This window comes from Amblyomma maculatum, chromosome 4, assembly GCF_055883805.1.
Source record: "Amblyomma maculatum isolate TAMU_Amacu chromosome 4, ASM5588380v1, whole genome shotgun sequence".
NCBI lineage: Eukaryota > Metazoa > Arthropoda > Arachnida > Ixodida > Ixodidae > Amblyomma > Amblyomma maculatum.
In genome coordinates, this window is record NC_139347.1 from 180,915,746 (window position 1) to 180,942,956 (window position 27,211).

The 27,211-nt window shown below is 50.0% G+C and overlaps 1 protein-coding gene across 1 annotated transcript in view; it reads right to left on the bottom strand.

Moving 5' to 3' along the window:
• LOC146193766 (uncharacterized) overlaps positions 1 to 27,211 on the bottom strand; it is a 57,059-nt gene that overhangs the window by 20,796 nt on the left and 9,052 nt on the right. The gene's annotated exons all lie outside the window — the stretch shown is intronic.

Here is a 27,211-nt window from a genome sequence, read left to right on the forward strand (position 1 = left end):
ATCAGAACCGAGTGAGATTTTTACTTCCAGTAAAAGTTTAAAGCTTTTGGACGTTAAACCCCACAAACCAAACAAAAATTTTAAACCGATATGAGATAAACTCTGCACTCCCACCGGGAAGTTTAAACTGCCGCGGAAAAACGTAATGTGCTGTTTTCTTGAAACTAATTGTATGGCTAGTGTAGAAAAATATAAGTGGCTTTCACGAGCATATAAAGAGAAATTGTTCGATCATCTGATGAGCAGAGGATTATTCCTCGTCATAAATCTCCTGCGCTCGGAAAGAGGATTTCTGTCCTCCGCCGAAACATTTGGGAGTATTTTTTCTTGTAAACAAACGCATAAATCTTCGGGTCTGACAAAGTAGGTCGTGCGCATGTTCGACTGAAACAGTGCTACTAATAGGGGGCACATTAAGTTCAAAAATTTTCTCCTAGCATTTGGAGAGAATTTCTGGCCAACTGGGAGCCTTACTTTACGTAAAACATTTGCTACTGCGTCAATGTGCTTGAAAAATAATTTATCGTCTAGTTTTAAAGTATATAAAATAAAATAACGGTGCGCTGCTTAGCAATGGTGCTGGGAAGTTCTAAGTACCTTCATACTTCATCTAAAATGTCCTCAGTTGTGTTGACGCGCGAGAGCGTCAGCCATGTGACACTTTGCCGAGAGTTATTGCCTTTATTACAGAAAATACAAGCAAGTAATTTTTAGAGAAATAAAAGGGGTTTGTGAGAATGGGTGATTGATAATCTGGAAACAATGATACGGAGATATCGAGCCATTCACAGCTAATGTGGTTCTGCTGTTCTCCCGAAGTTTGCACATTGGGGAAGGCCAGCCTCGGAACAGTATTCGCAACGTAATGACGTGTTACATTTCCTCTTCCTATGCATTGCACTGTTGCCTTCACTTACGGCTTGCAAATGAGCCAATATGACGCCCAGGTTGATCCGTCATGGAAGGGTGCCTGAAAAAATCAGCCTGAGCACTGCTAATCCGCCTTGAGCACAGCCTTCTGCTGTAGAATAAAATGCTGATGAAACAATGAAAACATTGCGGTGGTTTAAGCATGGCTTGAACCTCGGAAAAAAGGGAAAGCTGCATGTGTGTTGCAACAAAATCCTTTATAACACCGTCTTTTCTATCCGTTTTTTTTTCATAAGTTTGTTTTAAGTTAATTTTTGGGAAAAGGAAGCCACCTGATACTTTTGGATGGACACCAGGGCCCGTATTCCGATTTTGCGTCGTTATTGAAAGTGTCGCTATCTCCCCGACCTCGAGTAATCTGATTGATGGAAACCCCGGAATATGATGTGGCCACCTTTTCCGGTTCCGTATTTGCACACCCAGTTCCGGCGTTTCGACCAATCAGATGACTCGAGGTCCGTGAGATAGCGACACTTCGATGACGACGCAAACTCGGAATACGGGCCCAGGAATGGTGGATTAAGTCCCCGTCGAATCTGATGTACTCCAGGGTTCGGTTTTCAGACCTCTCCTTTTTTGATTGATATTAACGACTTACCCACTTGCGTATCTTCTAACATATACCTATTCGTTGATGACGGCGTTATTTCTCGTGACATTAGCAACATTAACAACGTCTGTGCCGCACAAAACATTCTCATTTTCATATCCTTTTGGAGGTTAAATTATGGATAATATAACTTACTTAAAAATTCCAAGTTATACGTGTTTCCTTCACATCGTCTGGCACTGATACTTGTCTTCTGAACAAAGCTAAACTCGACGCAGGGCAGAGCGGGAGAGAGATGGCTACGCCGCATGAAAAAGCACTGAACAAGAGTTTTCACATCATATGAATACCTTGGCATGTATATTTACTTATGTTTAATTTATACATACTTTAGCCCTATTGGGCTGTTGCAGTAGTGGGTGTAAAACAAACAAATAACAAAAAAGTGGCAAATAGCAGAGACAATTGCAGCAAAGCGAGCAAACGTAAAAAAAGCAAATCTTTCAAGCTCCTCAAAACAAGTCTAAAGGTAGATAACGAGTAATTCCAGCATTCGATTACAAGAATAAAAAAACTGTTTTTTAAAGTAACGCCGAACAAGGCGTTATGTGTAGCCTGTGGAAATGTCTTGTTTTATATGATGCCGCAGGAATTAGGTAATGATTTGAAGAGGTCTTAAATGCATAAATTTTAACGAATCAGTCGTTTGACGAGCCGATAGTGATATCAAGCCAAGTGATAAAAGGTCTGTGGAGGGAAAAACATTCTTGTCGAACGTGTGGCATATGAAATGAATGACTTTCTTCTGAACTAGCTTGATTAGTTTAATTTCACGTAGTTTATGCGGATTCCAAGCAGGGGAAGCGTATTCAAGTAGTAAACGGATTAGTGACAAAATAAATTAATAATTAAAGAAGCCAGCAGTCCACGGAGAGGGAGAAAAGGAGGGCGGAAGGCTGGGATGTTAACCAGAAAGAATGAATTCCGGTTGGCTACTCTGCACTGGGGAAAGGGAAGGGGGGATTAAAGGTGGAGAGTAGAAAAGGAGAGGAGGTGCGAAAGTCACAGTCTTTCAATCAGGCTAGTCTCCCTTAAAAGCGAAGAAGTACGTTGTAGGCTTTGAGCGCAAATGACCGTTTGTGGCATGGCCACAAGATCTTGCCTTCCGTTAAGGGGTGAGCGTCCAGGCGCTCAAATGTAGTACGCAGCGTATATCGTTCAGCTCAGCAGTCCAGGAGTCCAAAGTTATTGGGGATGTTATGGGGATGTTATTAGGACGAAATCCTTTAATGCCTCATCGTTGTCGATAGAAGGTTGCCAGTAGAGGTGTCACGCTTTTGAGAGCGAGAGTTAAAAATAAATAACAAGCCTTGCCTCCACAGGCAATCGAACCTTCATCCCTTGGATCCCTAGGCAGCTTGGAGCAGAACGCTTTACCAACTGCGCCGCCACGCCCTGGAGTTTTTTTTTCCTTTGTATTTTAAGACAGCACTTGCACGAACGTCTGTTCTTTTCTAGAACCAGCTGGCACACAGCGCTCGACCCTCCGAGCAGCAGTCAGCGATGACGATGGATGTATACAGATGAAAGAGGTGAATGTTCACGCACTGCGCTCACACAAATCCCCCGACAAGAGAGCGGCCACCCTGGTCGCTGATTACAGGGATGAGGGACGACGGGCATAAGGCTTCGTGCGCTAGACGTGGATGATCTCTTCGGAGCGACGACGTCGATCTGCGACGGTGTGCGAGGGAATAACGCGATAGTTCACCGGAGACGTTTGTTGAACTACTGTATAAGGGCCAATGTAACAATGGAGGAACTTCTCACACAGGCCAGGAATGCGGACTGGTGTCCACAGGAGAGCTTCATCGCCGGGGTAAAAGGAGGGAGTTCGATGGCGTTCATCATACAGGGTTTTGCGGTCTTGTTGGGTATCTTCAGTGTCTAACGGGCAAGTTGGCCACACTGGGCCATACCAGTGGCAAACTCTTCGCCCAGAGATTCAGACGTAGAGGAGGGAGCAGAGAAGAAAGTAGTGTCGAATACTGTCGATGATTGACGGCCATAAACCAAAAAGGGATACGACCAGTAGTCCGCTGAACAGCGGAATTGTAGGCGTAGGGGACGAAAGGTAAAATGTTGTCCCAGTTCCGGTGATCAGGAGCGATATACATGGATATCATGTCGGACAAAGTGCGATGAAACCGCTTGATGAGTCCATTGGTCTGAGGGTGGTAGCTATAAGGAGTCTTATGGACGGTGTTGGCGGCGCGCAGTACTCCCTCAATGACTTGAGAAAGAAATGCCTTTCCGCGGTCGCTAATGAGAACACGGGGAGCTCCATGACGCAAAACTATCGCACGCAGGAAAAAAGTGGCGACTTCAGAGGCGGCACCGGAGCAAAGAGGGGCGGTTTTAGCGTACCGCGTTTGATGGTCGATGGCAGTGACAACAAAACGGTTGCCGTCTGGCGTCAAAGGAAGAGGACCAAGCAAGTCAATGGCGACCGTGTAAAAAGGTACAGATGGGCAAGGTAGAAGTTGCAGTAGGCCAGAAGGAGGGAATTTTGAACACTTGCGATACTGGCAAGACGGACATGAAATGTATTTGGCGACGCTGGCAGTAGCGGCTTTTGATACGGTCGTACGTTTTAAAGTGGCCTAAATGTCCAGCAGTGGGGTCATCGTGGTAAGCCTCCATAATTTTAAAACGAAAGGAGCGAGGTGCAACGGGTACCGAGCGTTGACCCGTTGAGTGATAAACGTCGCGGTAAAATGTTCCATAGTGAAATCGGAACCGACGAAGCTGACGGCGCAAGCTAATGTTTGGGACAACTGATTCTCCACGGAGGCGAGCGACAATTGTGCGGCAGTAAGGGTTAGTCAGCTGCAGGGACGAGAAATCAGCATTGTTCTCAAGTGGAGCTATAGCGATGGGTGCAACATTCAGGTGGCCAGCAGAAGGCTGACTCGGATGGCAGGAGAGAGAGGAGACCATATGTGGGGCCGCGTCAGTAGGAATAAATGGGCAGCGAGAGAGGGCGTCAGCGTCGAGGTGTTTTTGCCCAGATATATAGGTGATGGTAAAGGTGTACTCTTGAAGACGTAGTACCCACCGACCCAGTCGGCCCGATAAGTTCTTTAGCGATGACAGCCAACAGAGTGCGTGATGGTCTGTGACAATGGTGAAGTGGCGGCCATACAAATAAGGTCGAAAGTTTTGAATCGACCAAACAACGGTGAGGCACTCTCGCTCGGTAATTGTATAGTTACGCTCAGCTTGCTCTTCAGACACTGCGTTGCGTTGCAAGCGAACCGCGCCAATACCGGGGCCACTGGTTTCTGTGTGAAGTATGGTGGGCGCGTCAGCGTCAAAAGGGTGAAGCACAGGAGTGGAAGTGAGTGCCTGTTGGAAAGTTTTGAAGGTGTCTGAACATTCAGTGGACCAGGTGCAAAACACTTGGGAAGACACGAGCTTCTGTAACAGTGCCGCAATTGTTGCAAAGTTCCGAATAAAACGGCGGAAGTAGGAGGCTAAGCTAAGGAAACTGCGGATATCTTTCTGATGTTGGGGGCCGAGGAAAATTAACGACAGCCGCAATGTTTATGGGATCAGGCTGGATTCCTTCCTTACTGACAACATGGCCGAGTATTTGATGGTCTTACTGGGAAAGGTGGCATTTCTTGGTATTCAGCTGAAGCCCCGCCTGGGCAAGGGACGTGTGCACTTCAGTGAGATACTGTAAGTGCTGTGCGAAGTTCGACGAGAAAACAATGATGTCGTCGAGACATAGGCATATTTTCCAGGTCTTCCCTAGCGCTGAGGCGCACACATCAAACCATTCTCGTTGCCGCAAGAGGACGTCTAGCAGAGCTGTGGACTGCTCAAATGTAAGGTCAGGGATGATGGCGGCTGCGAGTGCAGAGGATGTCGGAAAGAGAGGCTTGGTAGCAGGAGGTGGTGCACTGGAAAGTGTGAGGGGAACGGGATCGCCTTCAAAATAAACCCAACTGTGGCTCCTCTGGGCAGTAAGAACGGCTGGAGAGTTGTATTCAGGGACGCAACCACCGCGCAACCACGGGTGAAGGAGGTGAGGCACGAGGTAAGAGCTAGGCCGTCGGAGGTCCACCGAGGAGCGGACATAACGAAAGCCTTGCCATCGATAGGGTAGTCCATAGTTACGATGATCAGCTGCTCGCGTCCTGGGGGCAAAACGAAATCAACTGCGACGAACACATGTGGTGGCGAACAATCTGAAGTTTGTAATATATCGGGGTCCGCAAGATGAATAAGGCGATCACGGCAAGAGACGAGGGCGGACGCCGACGATAAGAAATCCCACCCCAAGTTCATGAGATGAACGCACGTGGGGAGCACAATAAATTCAATTCAATTCGAATAAAAACGAACGAGACCGAGAGAAGACCGCCTTCGTCACTCCCGATGGCCTATATCAATTCAAGATGATGCCTTTCGGCTTGTGTAATGCGCCCGCAACATTCGAGCGCATGATGGATTCTCTCCTGCGTGGCTTGAAATGGACGACGTGCTTGTGCTATCTCGATGACGTAATTGTATTTTCTTCTACATTCGAGAGTCACCTCCATCGCCTTGATACCATTCTTGGCGTCTTCCGAAGAGCTGGCCTTCAGCTGAACTCGAAGAAATGTAGCTTCGGCCGACGTGAACTCAAGGTGCTCGGTCACGTGGTCGACGCCCGTGGCGTTCAACCCGATCCTGACAAAATACGTGCTGTAAGTGCATTTCCGTTGTATCAGTGACGTGCGTAGTTTTCTTGGGCTTTGCTTCTATTTTCGGCGGTTTGTACCCAACTTTGCGCAGACGGCTCGTCCACTCACCAATCTTTTGAAGAACGACGCTCCATTTTGTTAGCACCAAGAACAATCCCAAGCATTTTCTGCGCTCATTGCAGCCCTCACCAACCCGCCCGTCCTGGCACACTTCAATCCTTCGGCACCAACAGAAGTACGCACCGACGCCAGTGATCACGGTATTGGTGCCATACTCGCCCAACAGCAGATGGGACGCACTCGCGTCATTGCTTATGCCAGTCGGCTCCTTTCAGCGGCTGAGCGGAATTATTCCATCACAGAACGTGAGTGTTTAGCCCTCGTGTGGGCCATTACAAAATTTCGCCCTTACTTGTTTGGCCGCCCGTTCTCCGTTATCACCGACCACCACGCCTTATGTTGGCTTTCTACGCTGAAGGACCCTACTGGTCGCCTGAGCCGTTGGGCCCTCCGACCTCAGAAATACACTTTTTCTCTCGTCCACAAGTCTGGCCGTCTGCACGCTGACGCCGATTGCCTGTCCCGCAACCGGGTAGATCCGCTACCCGCGAGTGAGTGCGACGATGACACATATGTGTTGGCCGTCTCTCACCTTTTAAGCATTCGCCATGAGCAGCGCTTAGATCCCAAGCTTTGCAGCATTATTAATCGCCTCAGCAGCCATCACCTTGGTGCTACCCTTGCTATGTTTGTGCTCCACAACGGCACCTTATACCGAAGAAATATGCGACCAGATGGCGCCGAGCTTCTGCTCGCAGTCCCCGAACACCTGCGTACCACTTTTCTGCAACAGCTGCATGACGCACCCACAGCAGGTCATCTTGGCGTGTCTCGTACGTACGATAGCGTCCGCCGCCGCTTCTTTTGGCCAGGACTCTATCGTTCTGTTCGTCGTTACGTGGCTTCTTGTGACCGGTGTCAGCGACGGAAGAAGCCCTCGGTTATGCCTGCTTGATCCCTGCAGCCGATCGACATCCCAGTAGACCCGTTTTCCCGAGTTGGCCTTGACCTCCTCGGGCCTTTCCCACTCTCTGCGTCGGAAAATAAATTGATTGCGGTGGCCACAGATTATACTACACGCTACGCTGTCACCCGAGCGATACCCACCAGCTGTGCAACTGACGTGGCCGCGTTTCTTCTCCATGACGTCATCCTGCTCCATGGTGCTCCACGCCAGCTGCTCACTGACCGTGGCCGCTGCTTTCTTGCTCGAGTAGTCGACGAAATTCTTCAGTACTGCTCCATTAAGCACTATTTTACCATCGCTTACCATCCACAAACGAACGGCCTCACCGAACGCCTCAACCGCACGCTTACGGACATGCTGTCAATGTATGTCTCGGATGATCACCGTGACTGGGATATCACATTGCCGTTTGTAACGTTCGCGTACAATTCCTCTCGTCACGACACAATGGGCTACTCACCGTGTTATCTTCTATACGGCCGCGACCCTCCCCTTCCGTTTGACAGCGTACTGCCTCCCACCGCTAACGCCAGTTGCTACGTTCGTGACGCCATCTCCCGAGCTGACGCCGCCTGTGTTATTGCTCGCCGCCGACTGGCCTCCTCCCAAAATTCTCAAAAAAGATGCCATGATTCTCGCCACCGGGATGTCCACTACTCTCCGGGCTCTCTCGTCCTGCTCTGGACTCCCGCTCGTAAAGTTGGGCTGTGTGAGAAGCTCTTGCCGCGCTACAAAGGACCCTACCGTGTTTTACGGCCAGTCACTCCTGTGACATACGAGGTCGCCCCTGTACATCCACCGCGACAGTCCTCTATGCCACGCACCGAGATTGTTCATGTCGCCAGAATGAAGCCGTACTACCCCTGCAGTAGTATTTCCTAGTGCGCACCGGGACTGTGCTTTTCGTGGCGGGGTAATGTTACGTATATGCCACCGAAGAGGACGACGATAGAAAATAGAGTGAGAGACGACGAAGCAGAAGAAACCGTTGAGCTTGCCTGAACACCTGCTGTGTTCTGCTCAGCTGTGCTGTTAACACTTGCTCATAACCTGCTGTGGTTTCCTGGGCTAGCCTTCTGCCCCGTATCAATATGATGCCGCTGGTTATCGATGAGGACACGTGCTGTGCATTGGCGGGTGGGTTTCATAAGAGTTCCATTAGCTCGATGAAGTGGTGGACCAATGTATGGCGTTAGGACTCTGCGCAGATGGGAACACCGAGAGACATGCATGACTGAATAAGTGGCGCCGGTGTCGATTAGGGCCTCAATGTACAATCCTTCAACAGTCACTACTAACATATTCGACGGTCGGCCAGGAGGAATTGTAGATTTCGAGCTCAAAGCAGCTTTCCCTCCAAAAACTGCTTCGGTTAGTTTTCCGTTCTAGATTCGAAAGGTTGCAAGGCGGGACGAAGCGCTGACGTGCGGCGAAAAAGCGAAGTGGATCGGCGTCGGGAAGGACGCGAGGGCCGTGAAACATCGGTATAAACCAGAGGGGAGGAAGAACGCCGGTAAAAGTCTGAGTAGGGCAGTGTCGAATCATCAGGCTGGTGCACGCGGGCACGTTCAAAGGGAGCATAACCCCGTTGCTCGTCTTGCTGGCGGTGGCGACAGACACGGGCAATGTGGCCACGTATCCCACAACAGTACCACACAGGGCGGGAGGGGCGCCTGGCTGGTGTTTCCACGCAGGTTGCGGCTGCTTGAAGTGTTTCTTCTCTCTGGCCTAGAGAGCACCGTCCTGGCTTTAACAGGACGGTGCACTGTAGGATATGGTTCCATGGCCCCTGACCCTGAAGCGTATTGCTCACCTTTTTCCAGGGGACGACGCCACGCTGCTTCAGGCTCTTAAGGACAAGTATATCGACACCAGTACAGCTCCTCCTTGCTCTTTGACCTACCAGGGCGAGGAATATCCGGCACTCGATGCTCCCATTTCTGAAGCCGAGGTGTATGCTGCAGTTCGATCATGCACCCGCAACACGGCGGCGGGAACGGACAAGATCAGCAATGCCATGATCCGCAATTTCCGCAAGGCACAAATCAGCGACCTCACCAAGTATTTGAACGACTCGCCGTGGGAGAAGAATGAAATTCCCTCTGAGTGGAAGCGCTCGGAGATAATCGTTATTCCAAAACCGGGCAAGAAGCCGGTGGTCGAAACGCTACGACCCATATCAATCACCTCATGCTTGGGCAAGCTCTACGAGCGAGTCATCCAGACGCGACTTCAACACTACATAGAAGATAACGGCGTCTTCCATCCCTCCATGATCGGCTTCAGATCGGGCCTGTCCACTCAAGACGCTTTTCTTCTCCTCAAGGAGGAGGTACTTTCTAACATTCCGAGAGGAGGCGAGCACCTCATTATGGCGCTATATCTAAAAGGCGCGTTTGATAACGTGTCTCACGAGGCAATCCTATCCGAGCTCAATAACCTAAACTGCGGCGAACACACCTTCCGATACGTCAAGAAATTTTTGTCCAACCGAACGACAACAATAGGAATGGGTGACATGAGATCGGATCTTTAAGACATGCCAAACAAGGGCACGCCACAGTGATCGGTCATCTCCCCGCTCTTCTTCAACATCGCCATGATTAGAATCGCAAGGGCTCTGCAACAGGTACCGAACATTGGATACACCCTGTATGCTGATGACATTACGATCTGGACAACCACCGGCTCTCTAGGCCAGAAAGAAGAAACACTTCAAGCAGCCGCAACCTGCTTGGAAACAGAGGCCTTTCGATGCGGGCTCCAATGCTCCCCAGATAAATCTGAAGTCATCCGCATACGTGGGTACCACTATACATCACCAGGCAATCTTAGCATCCTCCTGCATGGGGTCCCAATCCGGGAAGTGCCACTCATACGAATCAATTCTCTCTGGCTCCAAAGCGACAGAAAAGTAGACCACGTGCTCCACCTCCTCAAGAATACAACACAGTAGATCTCTAAAATGATCCGCCGGGTGGCCAGAAACAGAAAAGGCATGCGGGAAGAAGACACGATCCGTCTGGTGCAGGCGCTGGTCATCAGTCGCCTCTCCTATGGACTACCTTACTTCGCCCTGCTCCGAAGAGATCTCAACAAAGTAAACGCAATGATACGTGCAGCTTACAGGAAAGCGTTAGGCCTCCCACCATACACCTCCAGCGTCAAATTGGAAGCGCTTGGACTGCACAACACATTTGAAGAAATTCAAGAGGCTGTACTCCTGTCCCAAAGGGAACGCCTTCTGTCAACTGAGACTGGCCGGCTCATTCTCGAGCGCGTTGGCTATCCTTCGGACGTACAAGCTATACAGTCAACGACTAACATTCCTGTTCCGTACCGGGCAAGAGTGCATGTGTCCCCGCTCACAAAGAACATGTCTCCAGTCCACAACGAAGGCAGAAGCCACGCCCGAGTGAATTATCTTAAGCGTGCAGTGGAACGCAGTCTGAGAACTGTCTATGTGGATGCCGCTTTATACGAGCATACATCGAACGCAGCAGCAGCCGTGGTGGTGGGCTCTTCATACACAGAAGTCTCCAGCATGTCAATCCCGCACTGTACTATCACAGAAGAGGAAGTGGCGGCGATTGCGCTGGCCATTACCTACGGAGACGCGACCAATCGAGAGCTTCACGTAATCGCCGACTCACAAGCGGCGTGTAGGCTCCTTCTTGCAGGCAGAATACCCTAAAAAATTAGCTCGCTTCCCAACTAACCCATTGGGTACAACCTCACAGCTCAAGCATCAGATCACTTGGGCTCCGGGGCACTCTGGATTTCAAGGTAATGAGGTCGCGGATAGGCAAGCTCGAGGTCACACAAACCGAGCGGCCACCAATCCCGATCTCACAACCAGCATTCCTGTCCCAGCGACTTACGGAGCGCGACTTAAGTACCTACGGGAACAACGCAGGATTTACCCCCCTCCACACAAGGGTCTAAATGCACAAGAAATGCGGGAATGGAGACAGCTCCCAACCAACACGTACCCCAACCTACATAAATACAACATAATGTTCCCAGAATACTACACAATCATATGCCCTTGGTGCAATGACCAGCTCACCGCCTACCACGTCGCATGGGGGTGCACAGGCATTGAAAGCAGCAGTGTTGATGCCCTTAATTAGGTGGCGAACACGCTCAGGTTCCGGCATAGCAGCGTTAACACGGCGACAAAGGGCCAGAACGTCCTCGATATACGATGTGTAGGACTCGCCGGGCTGCTGGAGACGCGCTTCGAGTTTGTTCTTTGCCTGCTCATACCGACCAGCCGGAGTGCCGAATATTTTCTTTAGCTGGTCCGTGAATGTAGGCCAGTCAGCAATGTCGTCCTCATGATTGAGGAACCAGGTTTGGGAGACGTCGGCCAAGTAAAAGACGACGTTGAGCAGTTTGTGAGCGTCATCACAGTGGTTAAATGTACTGACCCTGTTGTAGTTGTGGAGCCAGTAGTCGACATCTTCACCGCGAAGGCCGGCGAAGATCTGGGATCTGGGGATCGCACTGGCGGCTCTGTCCAGGCAGGGGCAGCCGCTTTACGAGCAGGAGACGCCGGGGGTGAGCGAGCACCGTTGCCGTCATCCATAGCACAGGGCCGTTGACGCAAGCGAAGGCCTAAACGGAGCTCCAGGGAGAACGGTAGGTGGGTCTAAAGCGAGAGGTGGAGAATACTAATCGCACCTCCGCCACTTGTAAGGCAGCACTTGCACGAACGTCGGTTTTTTTCTAGATCCAGCTGGCACACAGCGTGCGACCCTCCGAGCAGCAGTCAGCGATGATGATGATGATGAATCTGTACTGATGAAAGAGGTGAAAGTTCACGCACTGCGCTCACAGTATTTATTACACGTAGTCATGTACAGAAAGGGTTATGTACGCAGACTCCAAAGCACTCAGCCGTTGCTGAGCTGCACAACAGAAAACACACCTAAAAGGCAGGCAAAGATAAACACTGTGCCACCAGCGGAAACCAGTCAGGTTGAAAGTCATTTTCTTCATAAATGTCCTCCTTCAGTTGCAACATCATTCTGCTAAAATAGAGTATAGGTGGATCAACAGGTTCAGGGTTGCTATCCAACATGCATGTATGCCACAAGTTGTGCAGCCAAATAAAGAAAACATGTCCTATTGTTCGTATTCAGATTGTGTAACAGCAAGATACCACACTGTACGGATTTAGAACAAAGTCTTTCTTTAGAGTTCTTTGCAGCACGTCCCAAAAGAGAATTGCGTCTGCAATTAATGAAACAGTGCTCAATTAGTGCTTGCGAGCGAGCTATTTGGCTATACGACTCCGACGACCTTCGGCGCTGCATGATTATACACAAAAACAATACACACACACGAGAATAAACCAATAACGCATCATCTGTGTAACATCTTGGTTTATTCTCTTGTGTGTGTATTGTCACGTGGTGGTGACCAGGGTCGATGACACAAATGAAGACACAAGCTGGATGGTACGGAAATTAAGTCTTTATTGGGCTGACTTGCGCCCGCTAAAGAACTAAGCAACTCGGCGGCGGCGGTAGCAGCAAACGTGTTGGTCGATCGTCGAACGAAGAATGCTCGTCACACTCGTCAACGCTCAATTTAAAGGCTGCACAGAACAATATAGATAACGTCGCAAACAGCTACCAGCACGGGCTGGAACATTGTGGAAAGGCACACGAGTGGCCGGAATCATCGAGATAGATCTCGGTGCATCTTGCGCTTCAGCGAAACTGATAAACTGATAAAGGTGTGACCAGCGACATCGAGCATTAACAAAGATTACGGAACTGATACGCTATCCAGAATCGGAGTGATAAGCCTGTATGCCGGCTGCTGTTGAAAAACAACAAATACAGTTTTGAAGGTTTCGCGGAATTACTCCCCTCTTAAAAAAAGACATCGCCTCGATGTTCCAAAACACAGCAACTTAAACATAAACACTACAAAATTTAAACACCACACATGCTTTAGCGCGCGTAGGATCGCTTCAGTCGTGCAACATGTACAATTTCTGGGCGTGCGCGTCGCCGTTGTGATGCTGACATTCCGTCGGGAATGACTTCATAGTCCAGTGGTCCGACGCGGTGAATGATTTTGTACGGCTCAAAGTATCGATGCAACAACTTTTCACTTAATCCGCGACGGCGAAATGGTGTCCAAACCCACACTTGGTCTCCTGGATTGTGCTCTGCGTGGCGTCGTCGTAAGTTGTATCGTCGGCTGTCTAGGCGCTGTTGGTCGGTAATACGCAGCGGTGCGAGTCGTCGGGCTTCCTCTGCACACTGCAGGTAGGCGGCGACTTCAAGATTGTCCTCATTGGTTACGTGCGGCAGCATTGCGTCGAGCGTCGTCGTGGGCTCCATGCCGTACACAAGCTTAAACGGGGTCGCTCTGGTCGTCTTCTGCACTGCAATACGCGAAGATGACGTACGGCAAGATGGCGTCCCAGGTCTTGTGTTCAGCGTCGATTTACATGGCGATCATGTCCGCGATCGTTTTATTCATGCGCTCCGTAAGACCATTGGTCTGGGGATGGTACGCAGTTGTTCGTCGATGGCTTGTATAACTCTATTCCAGGATGGCTTGCTTCAACTCTGCCGTAAACGCCGTTCTCCTGTCCGTGATGAGCACTTCTGGGGCGCCGGTCGCAAGAGAATTTGTTCGACAAAAATTTTGGCGACTTCTGCCGCGGTACTATTTGGTAAGGTTTTTGCTTCGGCGTAACGGGTAAGGTAGTCAGGGGCCACTATGACCCACTTGTTACTCATAGACGAAGCTGGGAAGGGGCCGAGGAGATCCATCCCAATTTGCTGAAAGGGCAGGTCTGGGGGCGGAATCGAATTTAGTAGTCCTGCTGGTCTGATAGGCGGCGTTTCGCGTCGTTGGCACTCACGACATGTCTTCACGTAGTGGGCAACTTCGGCAGACCGTCGTGGCCAGTAGTACTTCTCCTGGATAAACGCAACGTGCGTGCAAATCCGAGATGGCCTGCTGTGGGCTCATCATGCAACGCCTGCAGAATTTCCTGCCGGACGTTTTTAGGCACTATAAGAAGTTGCGCAGTCCTGTTGGGTGCGAAGTTCTTCACGAGGAGGCTATTAACGCGAACGAAGATATATGTCGCCTGAAAACACCAGAAGGGGAAGTGGTCTTTCCTTCTAAGTAATCGGCTAGCGTTTTCAGCTCAGGGTCTGATCGCTGTTCTGCGAATCTGCTGGCTCTTATAGGTCCCAAAAAGGCGTCATCGTCATCGTTCTTCGGGGGAGCATCGACGGGAGCACGTGATAAGCAGTGTGCGTCGGAATGTTTCCGGCTCGACTTATAGACTACAGTTAAGTCAAGCTCTTGAAGTCGTAGGCTCCATCTGGCAAGGCGGCCGGAGGGATCTTTAAAATTAGCCAGCCAGCAGAGCGCATGATGGTCGCTTACCACCTTGAATGGTGTTGGTCAAACATTTAGGGGAATCCCCCAAGTTGGAGCAGATATTGCAATAAGGGAGTAATTACTCGTTGCATCCCCCCAAGCGCAGCCATATATACGGCTACGAAGGAAAGCTAAAAGCTTTCTCAGAAACTTCGTAGTCAACTCAGAAACTGCCTTATTTCAAAATCTACTCCACCTTGGGGGATTCCCCTAAATGTTTGACCAATACCATTCCCACTTCGAGTTATAGATCAATTCGCTGTTACCCTACCGTCTGCTCTGCTGACCGTCCTGGTTAGCTCAGTCGGTAGAGCGACTGTCCCGGAAAGGCGGTGGTGCCGGGTTCGATTCCCGGATCAGGACGAATTTTTCTTTAACTACGAAGTTTCTGAGAAAGCTGTTAGCTTTCCTTTGTAGCCGTATGGCTGCGCTTGGGTGGATGCAATGAGTAATTACTCCCTTATCACCTTGAATGATCGGCTATATAGGTATGGACGAAACTTAGAAGTGGTCCAGATGATCGCGAGGCACTCCTTCTCGGTCGTCGAGTAATTGACTTTGGCTTTTGTGATGGACCTGCTGGCGTAGGCGATTACTTTCTCCTGTACGGCACTCTTCTGGACGAGAACGGCTCCTAGGCCCACACTGCTTGCGTCGGTGTGAATTTCGGTCTCGGCGTTTTCATCGAAGTGGCCAAGTACCGGAGTGCATTGCAGGCGGCGCTTATGTTCGTCGAAGGCTTCTCCTTGCTGCGCTTCCCATTTAAAAGGTACGTCAGCCTTTGTAAGCTGCGTCAACGGTTCGGCAATCCGCTAAATGTTTCTGACAAATCATCGATAATAAGCGCACAGCACAAGGAATCGGCGCAAAGCTTTTTTGTCGGCAGGCGGTGGGAATTGTGCGACTGCAGCTGTTTTCTCCGGGTCTTGGCGAATACCGTCCTTGCTAACGGTGTGACCGAGGAACCGGAGTTATTCGTAGACGAAGTGACACGTATCTGCTTTTAGCGTTAGTCCCAATGATTTGATGGCATCCAGCACTGGCTGTAGTCGTTTTAGGTGGTATTCAAAGTTTGACGTGAAGACAACAACGTCGTCCAAATATACCAAACAAATTTTCCACTTCAAGCCTGCCAGAACTGTGTCCATTACTCATTAAAATGTGGCTGATGTGGAGCAGAGGCCAAATGGCATCACCTTGAACTCAAAAAGACCGACCGGTGGGATAAATGCTGTCTTCTCGCGATCTCTTTCGTCGACCTCAATTTGCCAATATCCGCTCTTCAGGTCCATCGATGAGAAGTACCTTGCATTGCAGAGCCGGTCGAGAGTGTTGTCGATGCGGGGGAGCGGGTAGACATCCTTCTTAGCAATGCTATTCAAGAGGCGGTAATCGACGTAGAAGCGAAGTGTGCCGTCTTTCTTCTTCACCAAAACGACTGGTGCTGCCCAGGGGTCTTCGGTGGCTGGATTACATCATCACGCAGCATTTCCTGAACTTGATTGCATATGGCCTGGCGTTCTCGCGGTGATACACGATATGGGCTTTGGCGCAGAGGTCGAGCGTGTTCGTGCGTTATAATGCGGTGCTTGGCCAGTTTTGTTTGCCGTACCTTCAATGATGACGAGAAGTACTCCGCGTAGCTTCAAACAAGACTGAGAATCTGGTCTTTCCTGCTGTGGGTCAATGCCGGGTTGATGTCAAATTTGGGCGGACGGAATAGGTCCGGTGCGTCTTCCAGCGTTTGGTCGTGGAGGGCGACTACATCTTTGAGGTCCGCTAATTCGTCGAGAAAAGCGATCGTCGTGCCCTTGTTGAGATGCCGGTATCCTTCGGAGAAGTTTGTTGCCAGCACCTGAGCTTGACCTCTCCGAAATTTCGCAATGCCTCTTGTGATGCCGACACCTCGTTCTAAAAGCAATTGGATATTTCCTTCTACGATGCCTTCAGCGGTTTCGATGTCTGCGCTACCTACGCAGACTGCAATGCTTGATCGGGGCGGGACGGTAAATTCTTCATCGAGGAGGTTTAGAGCGATGTGTTGCGTCGAAGTCGCCGTAGCAGAAATGGTTTGTCTGCAGAGAGCTTGATGAGCTTGGATCGCAGGTCGATGATAGCCCTATGTTCATTAAGAAAGTACAGTCTAAAATCACGTCGCGGGAGCACTGCTGCAAGACCACAAAGCTGGTGGGGTAAGTACGCCCATTTACTGTTATTCTTGCAGTGCATCGTCCCAATAGAATAATCAGGTTCCCACCTGCGGTGCGAATGAGCGGACTATCCCAAGCGGTGGTAACTTTTCTGAGCTGAGAGGCTAACGGTTCACTAATGACTGAATAGTCAGCTCCGGTGTCTACTAGGGCAGTGACTCTGCGACCGTCGATATCAACTTCAAGGTCAGTTGTTCGCGTCCTCGCATTGCACGTGGGACTTATTGTCCTATCTCGGCTCCGTCGTTTCTTCAGGTCATGTCCGGAGCATACCGTTGTTACTTCGCTGGGCGGCGGTGTCTGCTTACACTCTGGCCGTGTTGTCGATGTCGTCGTGTGGAGCGGCAGTGAAATAGCTGTGTCGTCATTAGTGGTCGTCGTCGGCGGAGGATCGTCGTCTTTTCGCCGTTGAGCAACCTCACCTCCAAAGGTTGCTGCCTTCAGTTTCCCCTACGTGGGCTAGGAGACCGTCCTTGCACTAACTGCTGCCCGGCGACGCAAATCGGCCATTGTACGGCGATGGGGAGCGTGACAGACGCCTTGGCGACGAGTGCTCTCCGCTGCGCAGGAAGTCATTAGTTTCCTGTGGTCGCTTGCCAGGACAGCGAAACCACGGAGGCCGATCCGCCTGTACGGGCAATGACGGAGGATGTATCCTGCCTCACCACAATGGACGCAGAGCGGTCGGTTGTTTGCTGTCCTCCAGGCGTCGTACTTTCTGGGACTTGGGGGTCGTTGGTAGGCTTGGCGGGCGGGGGCCAAGGGGCGGTTTTCAGGAACAGGATGGTAGCGGCGAGTAATCGGATAGTCATCACGTCAGGGCGCAGGACGACGTAATGTACCAGCGTAGTTCATCGCTGTTGCCTCTTATGCTGGAACAGTTGCAGCCGTCGCTTGATGAGCGCCCAGCGCCTGCTGGACTTCACGGACGACGTCCGCGAGCGTCGCCACCTGGGGTTGTTGCGATGATGGCATCAGTCGGCGGAGCTCCTCTCGCACGATCTCCCGGATGAGGTCCCGAAGGTTCTCTCCGCTTGTAGATGCGCTGGGGTAGTGGCTTGACTAGTCCGGTTGAAGGTCGCTCGTAATGGCGGATCCGGTTGTCCAACGTCTTCTCGATAGTAGACGCTTCTGTTTCAAATTCTGCCGCAGTTCTTCGCGGATTTCGCACAAGACCCGCAAAGAGCGACTCTTTAACGCCTCGCAATAAACGTTTGACTCGCTCACCTTCAGTCATATTAGGGTCGGCGTGGCAAAAGAGGCGCTTCATCTCCTCAACGTACGCCAGGACAGGCTCGTTAGGGAGTTTAAGTCTTGACTGATGGAGGGCTTGGGTTCTTTCCTTTCGGACGACGATTGAAAAGGCAGTGAGAAACGCTTCCTTGAAAGTCTCCCAATCCTTCATAGTTGCCTCATCATTTTCGAGCCAAACTCGGGCATGTCCTTGAAGAACAAACTACACTTGCCAAGTTTCGCGGCGTCGTTCCAGCCGTTGAATTCTGCCACACGATCGAAAAGGTCCATCCAGTCTCCCGCATCTTCATCCTGTCGTCCATGGAAGCAGGGGGTCTCACGGGGCTGGACGAAAACAACCGGTGCTGTAGGCTGGGTCATTGTTAGCGCCGATGCCTTCCGAGATCGAATGGGGTCAGGCAGCAGACCGTGTTCGGGTTGTAGGCCTTGGAGTCGGCGGCTGGCTCGGTGACCTCTAGGTTGGTCTTCCAGGGCGACAGGAATAAGGCTGAGGTCTTCGCTTGAAGGATCATGGGCAGCACCTCCACCACATGTCATATGGTGGTGACCAGGGTCGATCACACAAATGAAGACACAGGCTTGATGGTACGGAAATTAACTTTGTGTTGGGCTGACTTGCGCCCGCAAAAGAACTAAGCAACTCGGCGGCGGCGATAGCAGCAAACGTGTTGGTCGATCGTCGAACAAAAAATGGTCGTCACACTCGTCAACGCTCAATTTGAAGGCTGCACAGAACAATCTAGATAACGTTGCAAACAGCTACCAGCACTGGCTTGAACAATGTGGAAAGACACACGAGTGGCCGGAATCTTGGAGATAGATCTCAGGGCATCTTGCGCTACAACGAAACTGCTAAAGGTGTGACTCGCGACATCGAGCATTAATAAACAAAGATTACGGAACTGATACGCGATCCAGAATCAGAGTGATAAGCCTGTATGCCGGCGGCTGTTGAAAAACAACAAATACAGGTTTGAAGGTTTCGCGGCAGTATTGTTTTTGTGTACGACCATGCAGCGCCGGAGGTCGCCGGTGTGCTCAATTGTTTCAAGTACACCACACAGACGGCAGTTTACAGAAGATGCAAAAATATTTTTTCTATGGAGCCAGTTACGATATTTAATTTAATGAAAAATGTTTTCTTTCAATGAGAAAGCTTCATTTTACGCACCCTCTTTAGCACATCGTGGCTCTAAAGGCCAAAGTGTAAAGAACGATACAATGGTGGCAGAAAAAGCATTGCTGTCAATTCCTTTTATAGACCCTTGTGGGAAACAGAATTTAGGTACTCATTCTAGAACCATACTGTCAAAAACCGCACCGAAGCGCAAACTTCCTACATAATTAAATCCTCGTTACTGTGGGCGGTCAGTAAAATCTGAAGAAACCACAAAGTTGGGAAGCAAATTCATGAAATTAACTTGCCGGAATAGCCTAAGAATCGGATGTGAACTTTCACGAAAAAAGAAGAAACGGGCAATTAACTGCCTCACCTACAGGTGCACTTCGTCGAGCCCCCCTGCACAAACAGGTCTGAATAGGTTATCACGTCAAATCGGTTCAAAATTTGATCACCAAAAAAACATCGCAAATACTCGGTGAAAACGCTGGATGTAATGTCTAGCACAGTGGAGAAGCTGGAGCACGTAATATGATTTTGTCGCCATAAACATGTTGCAGGCCCGAGCCTGACCAAAGATTGAAACCGATAAGGACAGATATATTAGCATAATGCTGGATGACAGGAACTCGCTCGATTCCGCTCCTGCATATAGCCCCACGAGCCAAACCAAAGGCCAATATTCTTGGAGTGGTTCATCTGAGCACCAAAAGCAATGACGAATAGTTCTGTGCTGGACATCACTTTTTCTGTGCTTGGTTTGTCAGTGCAGAAAAGCGCAATATCATCCGCATATGCAAGCACGTTTACTTCATTTCCAAGGAGAGAGAAGCCATGGATACTACCATTACGTAAAACACTCAGACCGTGTGGCTCCAAGTAAAGAGCAAAAAGCAGCGGAGACATCGGACAGCCTTGTTTCACAGAAGAGTTGATTGACTCATGGCTTGATAGGAGGCCATTTACAATCAGGTGAGTCGAACCATTCCTATAACAAAGTTGCACCCCCTTCAGTACTGAGAACAATCATTCGCTCGCTCCAGAAGAGAAAACAGGAATGAATGACGAACTCGGTCAAATGCGTTTGCTAGGTCGACCTGAAGTAAAGCAACCTGCTCGTGAGAGCAGGAGCTAGCATGATTCGAGGATTGTGGGCGCATTGTGTACATTACTTTGAATGGTAGGACCCCTCAAGCTACATGTCTGCTGAGGGCCAATGAGAACCGACATTGCCAACTGTAGGCGATTTCATCAAATTTTGGCGAAAATCTTGTAATCCACATTTGCAAGTGTATGTATGTATGTATGTATGTATGTATGTATGTATGTATGTATGTATGTATGTATGTATGTATGTATGTATGTATGTATGTATGTATGTATGTATGTATGTATGTATGTATGTATGTATGTATGTATGTATGTATGTATGTATGTATGTATGTATGTATGTATGTATGTATGTATGTATGTATGTATGTATGTACGTACGTACGTACGTACGTACGTACGTACCGTCTGTTGCAGAAGTTTGCGGCCCAACACGCCGGGCAGAGGAGCAGTATCGCTGCCGAGAGGCGGCGCTGCGCCCGCCGGCGCTGCCTAGCGCTGCCTGGTGACGCAGCTATAAAGAGTGAGGAGACTTGTTTTCTTCCCCTCATCCCGCGGCTGAGAGCAAAGATGTGCGATATCAACCGCGGGAGGATATAGCTTTCTCTCTTTATAGCTACGTCACCAGGCAGCGCCGGCGGGCGCAGCGCCGCCTCTCGGGAGCGATACTGCTCCTCTGCCCGGTGCGTTGGGCCGCAAACTTCTGCAACAGACGGTATGTATGTATGTATGTATGTATGTATGTATGTATGTATGTATGTATGTATGTATGTATGTATGTATGTATGTATGTATGTATGTATGTATGTATGTATGTATGTATGTATGTATGTATGTATGTATGTATGTATGTATGTATGTATGTATGTATGTATGTATGTATGTATGTATGTATGTATGTATGTATGTATGTATGTATGTATGTATGTATGTATGTATGTATGTATGCATGTATGTGTGTATTTAGGTATGTATGTAGGTACGTATGTATTTATGTTGCATGTATGAAAGTATGTATGCATGTATGTATCTTTGGCTTAGTTTGGTATGTAGGGTTTAACGTCCCAAAGCGACTCAGGCTATGAAAGACGCCACAGTGGATGACTCCGGAAATCTCGAGTATCTGGGGTTCTTTTTTTTTTGTTTTTTAAGTCGATATTTATTGCCTCCGGGCATCAGTAGGTTATGAGATGAAGGATAGCCTACTGATGCCCTGGGGCAATAAATATCGATTTAAAAAAAACGTGCGCTGACATCGCACAGCACACGGGCGCATTGCTTTTCGCCGCCACGGAAAAGCGGCCGCCGAGGCCGGGATTAGATCCCGCATTCTTGGGAACAATAGTCTAGCGCCTGTTGCGTTTCGCCACCGACAAGTGGGACAGCTGACGCGGCCACCGCATAGCAAGGGGCAGAACCGCGAGCGGATCGGCCATTTCAGCGCCGTTCATCGGCCGACCAACGCTTCCTTCCGCGGGCAAGTCTCGACGTGATCCTGCCACGCGCCAAATGTGTGTGCGTGCGTGTGTGTGCAAACGCCGGCCAAGCCCGGAGCTCGAGGAAAAGTGCGTTGCCCTCGCCCGTCTGCAAGAGGTCGAGGAGATGCGGTCGGGCCACCTACGATTGAGTCATCCCGTCTTGTCCAAACGTGTTGGGCTCTCTCTTCCCTGTGAGGGCTTTCCCTGTGAACTTGTATGCCTATAAAAAGTAGCGGCAGACTCCGCTGCGACAGAGACTACTTTGACGCGCCGTTGACACGACGCTAGACACCAGCTGTGTGAGAGTGTCTGTATTCTCTCCGGGCCAGCTTCTCTGCCCGTTTCTTCATGATGTTGTAGTAAAGGTTGTTTCGTTAGAAGACGCCTCGTCTTTGCAGGGACAGTTGATGCCGTCCACCGAGCCACGGAGCCTCCAGGCCAACGCTACTGAGGGGCCGCTAGCCGCATATAATAACTGCTGGCAGCGGTACGATACTCAGGTGCACGCGACCCAAACGTAATAACTGGTAGGCAGCGGTGGGACGACCAAGCCGTAACCGTGGTCGGAGGGACGAGCCAGGCGATACCGTTGATACCGTCGTCCAACAACTGGTGAATAGCGGAGGGACGAGGACGACCAAGCCGTAACCGTGGTCGGTGCAACAAGCCAGGCCTGACCGAGGTGCAACATCTGGTTGGAAGAGCGGAGATGTCAGAGGCTTGACCCGTGCGACAAGCAGTTCAGCGGAAAGCCGGGAGCAGTGCAACGAGGCCTGTGTGATGACTGGTTGCCTGCAGCAGAACGACTGCATTGGATTCTTGGCTACGAGGTTCGGTGAGTGCGGGACTTTCTTCTAGTGAAATTTGCCAGGCTTTTGTTAAGTAGAGAAGAGAGCTGGTAATTGGGTTGTCGTTGTTGCTGGGTTAATTGCAGCAAGGCAATAGTGGGCAGTAGAGGAGGCAGCACTCTGTACAGCCATGGATTTGGATTTGAAGTCGTTGTGCAAACCGAAATTGCTGGAGCTTGCGAAGGAGTTGGGTCTGAATTTGCCAAGGCAAACTAAAAAAAACCAGAAGTGTTAAAGGCTATTCTTGCGCTGGAAGCTGAAGATGACGAGCTTTCGGAATGCCTCGAAATCATTGACGAACGTCACGAGGAAGAGGAACGTGAACGTAGGGAACGTCGCGAGGAGAGAGAAAAGCGGTCTGCCCGCGTAATGAAAATGATAGAGCTGGAGATGTCAGCACATGTAATGAGCGCGGAAAGGCTTTGCAATGCCATTAACAATGCCATGCAGTGTAACGGTTCAATACCGCGATATGATCTACCGCCGTTCCTCATCGCCGAGGATATGGCAGATTATTTGGCAGACTTTGAGAATGTCTCCAGAAGTAAACGTTTCGAGCGAGATAGTTGGGCACAGAAGTTGGTAGCTCTTCTCTCCGTTGAAGCGTCGGAAGAAATCAAGTGCTTGGTTGGCGACGGCTTGAAAAATTACAATAAACTAAAAGAGTCATTGCTGATACGATATCAGATAACGCCTCATGATCTTCGGAAAAGATATGAGAGCGAGAAACATTGTGACACGAAGTACTCTATTTGGCGTCCCTATTGAAAAAACCTATTTGCGGTTTTAATAGGTCCTGTATGAAATAATATGGGAGTACGCAGGAGCCGAAATGGGGCATAAAGGACCCATAAAGACGCATTCAGGACTAGTAGGAGGACACGCAGGATATGCATATAGGTCCTGTTACTCCTTTTCAGACTCCTTTAACTCCTGTGTATCACATGTGGGATATATATCAGGAGTTATCGGAGTTGTGATTAGGTCCTGTGTACCATGATACAGGAGTTGGATGGGCTCCTTAATCAGGATTTGTTTATGCAAGTTTGAAATGGCAAAGTTTGATATACGCATGCGGTGTCCCCGCTAAACTGAATCAAGAATTAAAAACAAGAAAGCATTTTTCAAATTTGAATAATATGAACATGAAAGTTTATTTTGCATTTCGATTTCTGCATGCGCTGCTATGAGCGCATACGGTAATTGCAATCAACAATCGCTTCATGTCTTCCGACCTTATGGCGCACGTTCATATCTGTAACTGACGACGAGTCTGCAATACGGAAGTGTAGGGAATAAATTCGCCTTTCCACATGAACATAAGTATGCTCGAGCATACCCTTAAACACACGTCGCCGCCCACCGAACCATTCATTGATAGCTGCATATCAACAGCGATGCTTATTTAAGGGTTTGCATATTCAAAAGGAGTGATGGGAAGTAAAATACTGCCGCCGCTGCTCCGCTGGCAGCATGTGAAGTTAAATGGTCATATATATGACAAGCGGATCCGTACGAGATATCCCTGTAGTAGAAAGAAAAGTGCGCTCTAACACGGCGAAAAAATAGCCAGTACGTAACATATATTCGCATATTCTTAGATGTACGTGCAAAACACTGATACGTTTGAATGATAGATGATATTGCCTATGTGTATTGATAGAAAAGAAAAAGGTTCAGCGTGTTTACAGCGCAATCGTCGAAGGACGACCGAACTTAAGAAAAAGATGCAAAGTGCGAAACAGAAATTAGCAATAGAAAACGACGAATATAAGTATAACCACCTGTCGCCGTGGTGTGGTGGTGAACAATAAAATGTGCCAGCACGTTTTATTGATCACCACTGTTTTGAATGTCCAAGTCGGCAATAAAGAAAAAAAAAAAGCCGTGGTGTAGTGGTTAGCGTGCTAGGCTGGTATGCGGTGTAATTCGTCTGATCATGGTTCGATTCCTGGTGCGGCAAGTTTTTTTTTTCAATTTTTTATTTACGCGCTTTTTTATGTACCTGAACGTCTTTTTAGCCTGCATCCTCATTTTCCCCACAACGAGGGGCGCTGACCACATTCTACGACGCACATAGCCTGCTACTCCTACTACTCCTTTTACTCCTACCACTCCCTCAACTCCCACAACACCCATGTCCAATAACCAGATATGAGTAGGTTTTTTCAATAGGGGTGTATCAGTTGAAAGCCGCTGTAAGCGAATGGCTAGACAGTGCAGAAGTTCCGGAGCAAATCGAACTTCCACCGGAGTGTGAGAAACAGCTTGGGGAAACGGCCGAGCAACGTGACCGCAGTTGCGAGCCGACCGAGCCTCGCACAGAAGAGTATCCTGTTACCTTAGTCGAGCCACTAGCTAAGAAGGTTAGCCCCGGCTCCAATGGCGAGAAGGCCGAAGTGACGCCGTTAAGCGAGGTGAACTGCACGCCGACCCAAGTAGCTGTAGGAGATACAGTTCCATCATATGAGTGTGGGGAACTATCAGTAACTGAACCGCCTCTCAAGTTAAATGCAGAAGCTTGGGTAGAGCGCGACGGAGATGGAAATGAGCTAGGAGAGGAGAAACTTTCAGTTTCCGAAATCAGCTGTGTCCCGGCACTCTTCATTTCTTCCCTAACCCTCGCGCTGGCGCCGCGCGCTCGGCTCGCGCTTGTCCCGCGCCTCTTCGTTTTCTGGTGCAGCGCTCCTTGGTGAGCGCCGCAACATCTTTCCACCGGGGAGTGGGGGAGGGGGGGGGGGAGAAAGTGTCGGTGAGCTGCTGCAGGCGCTCCACTTATGGGGCGGCATTTCGTGGGGAAGGCAATGAGGCAGCAGGCGACGACAGTAGTGGTGATGACCCGGTATCTAAGTCGGAGTCAATGCTGGAGCCGTTGACATATCGCTTCATGTTTGACACATGCTCCGGGAAATGTGGTGCACACCGCATGGTAAATGCTCGGGGAGGCCTTCGAGGCGGTATGTCACGGGGCCGAGCCATTCGACGACACGGTAAGTGCCACGGTATCGGGGCATGAGCTTCGTGACACGGCCAGTTGCGCGGATGGTGCGGCGAACGAGGACCAAGTCATCGGACCGGAAGGAGGAAAGTGGTGGTGCTACCGCATTGGCCACTTGCACACACTCATGAGCCGTGAGAAGGGTGCGCTGAGCGTCGAGGCGGGCGTAACGAAGTCGTTGGGCGGAGTCAGTTGGTGATGCAGTCTGATGGGAAAGGCGCAAATGCACGTCGAGAGGGATGGAGGGTGTTCTGCCATAGATGACTGAGAACGGCGTGACATGCGTTGTTTCTTGCCTCGCCGTGTTGAGTGCAAAAGCAGCCGTAGAAACAAAACGATCCAAGTTTCTGTGGAACGGAGCAACGTAGGAGGCTAGTATATCCGTGAGGGTTCGGTTAACACGTTCCACGAGGCCATTGCACTGGGGCTTCTTGACGGATGTAGTGGAATGCGGAATGCCGAAGGAGCGGAGGGCTTGCTCAAATTCATGGGACATAAAGCAGCTCCCACGGTCCGTGATGAGGCGTCGGGGCACACCATGCCGAAGAGCGAGATTCTTTTCCACAAACAAAACGGCATCAGTGGAACGGTGTCTTGATCGGGCAGTGCTTCGACCCACTTGGAAAAGTAGTCGATCGCAACCAGAATATAACTGTTTCCGGCGGGCGTCTTCGGGAATGGGCCCAAAAGGTCCAGTCCAACCAATTCGAAAGGTGAACTCAGCGGCGAAAATCCTGCGGGGGTGGCTTGGTTATTCATGTGGACGATTCCCGGTATTGGTACGTCTGGCAGGACGCAACGTGTTCCTTGACGTCTCTGGACATATTAGGCCACCAAAAGCGCTCCGTCACTCGTTCGTAGGTCGTGCCGCGACCAAGGTGAATCAGTTATGGGGGCGTCGTGTAGTCCGCGCGAGACCTACGACCGCAGTGTTGCTGGCACCACTGGCAACCACATGGGTGGTCGACCACGGAGCCGCCGCACATGACAAAAGAGATTACCTTTAATTCGATAGACCCGGCTCAGTTTGCAGAGACCTGCTCCGGCGGCGGTTCCAAGGGATTGGACTATGGCCGCAATGTCAGGATCTTGCGTTTGTACAGTCCTGAAATCCGTCATAGCGCCTGTCCTGTCTACATCTGTGTTAGTTGTTTCCGTCTTTTTTGCGCTATGTCTTCAAGAAACTGCTACCAACTAGCCCAAACCAAACATCTGTCCGTCAAAGCCGTCACGGGACAAGGGTGACGAGAAAGGAAATTGGCTTCTTGACGGGCAGAACAGCGCCGATGCACTATGGTGAAATCGCACTCGAAGTTGCAGTGACCAGCGTGCAATCTTGGTATTGAAGTGTTTGACAGACTGTAGCCAAGTGAAAGCGCTATTGTCCGTGACTATGGTAAAATGACGGCCGCACAGGTAGGGACGGAACTTCTCAACGGCCAAGACAACGGCGAGGCACTCGAGATCCGAAGAGTGGCGGCGGCGCTCTACGTCGGAAGGCTGGCGGCTG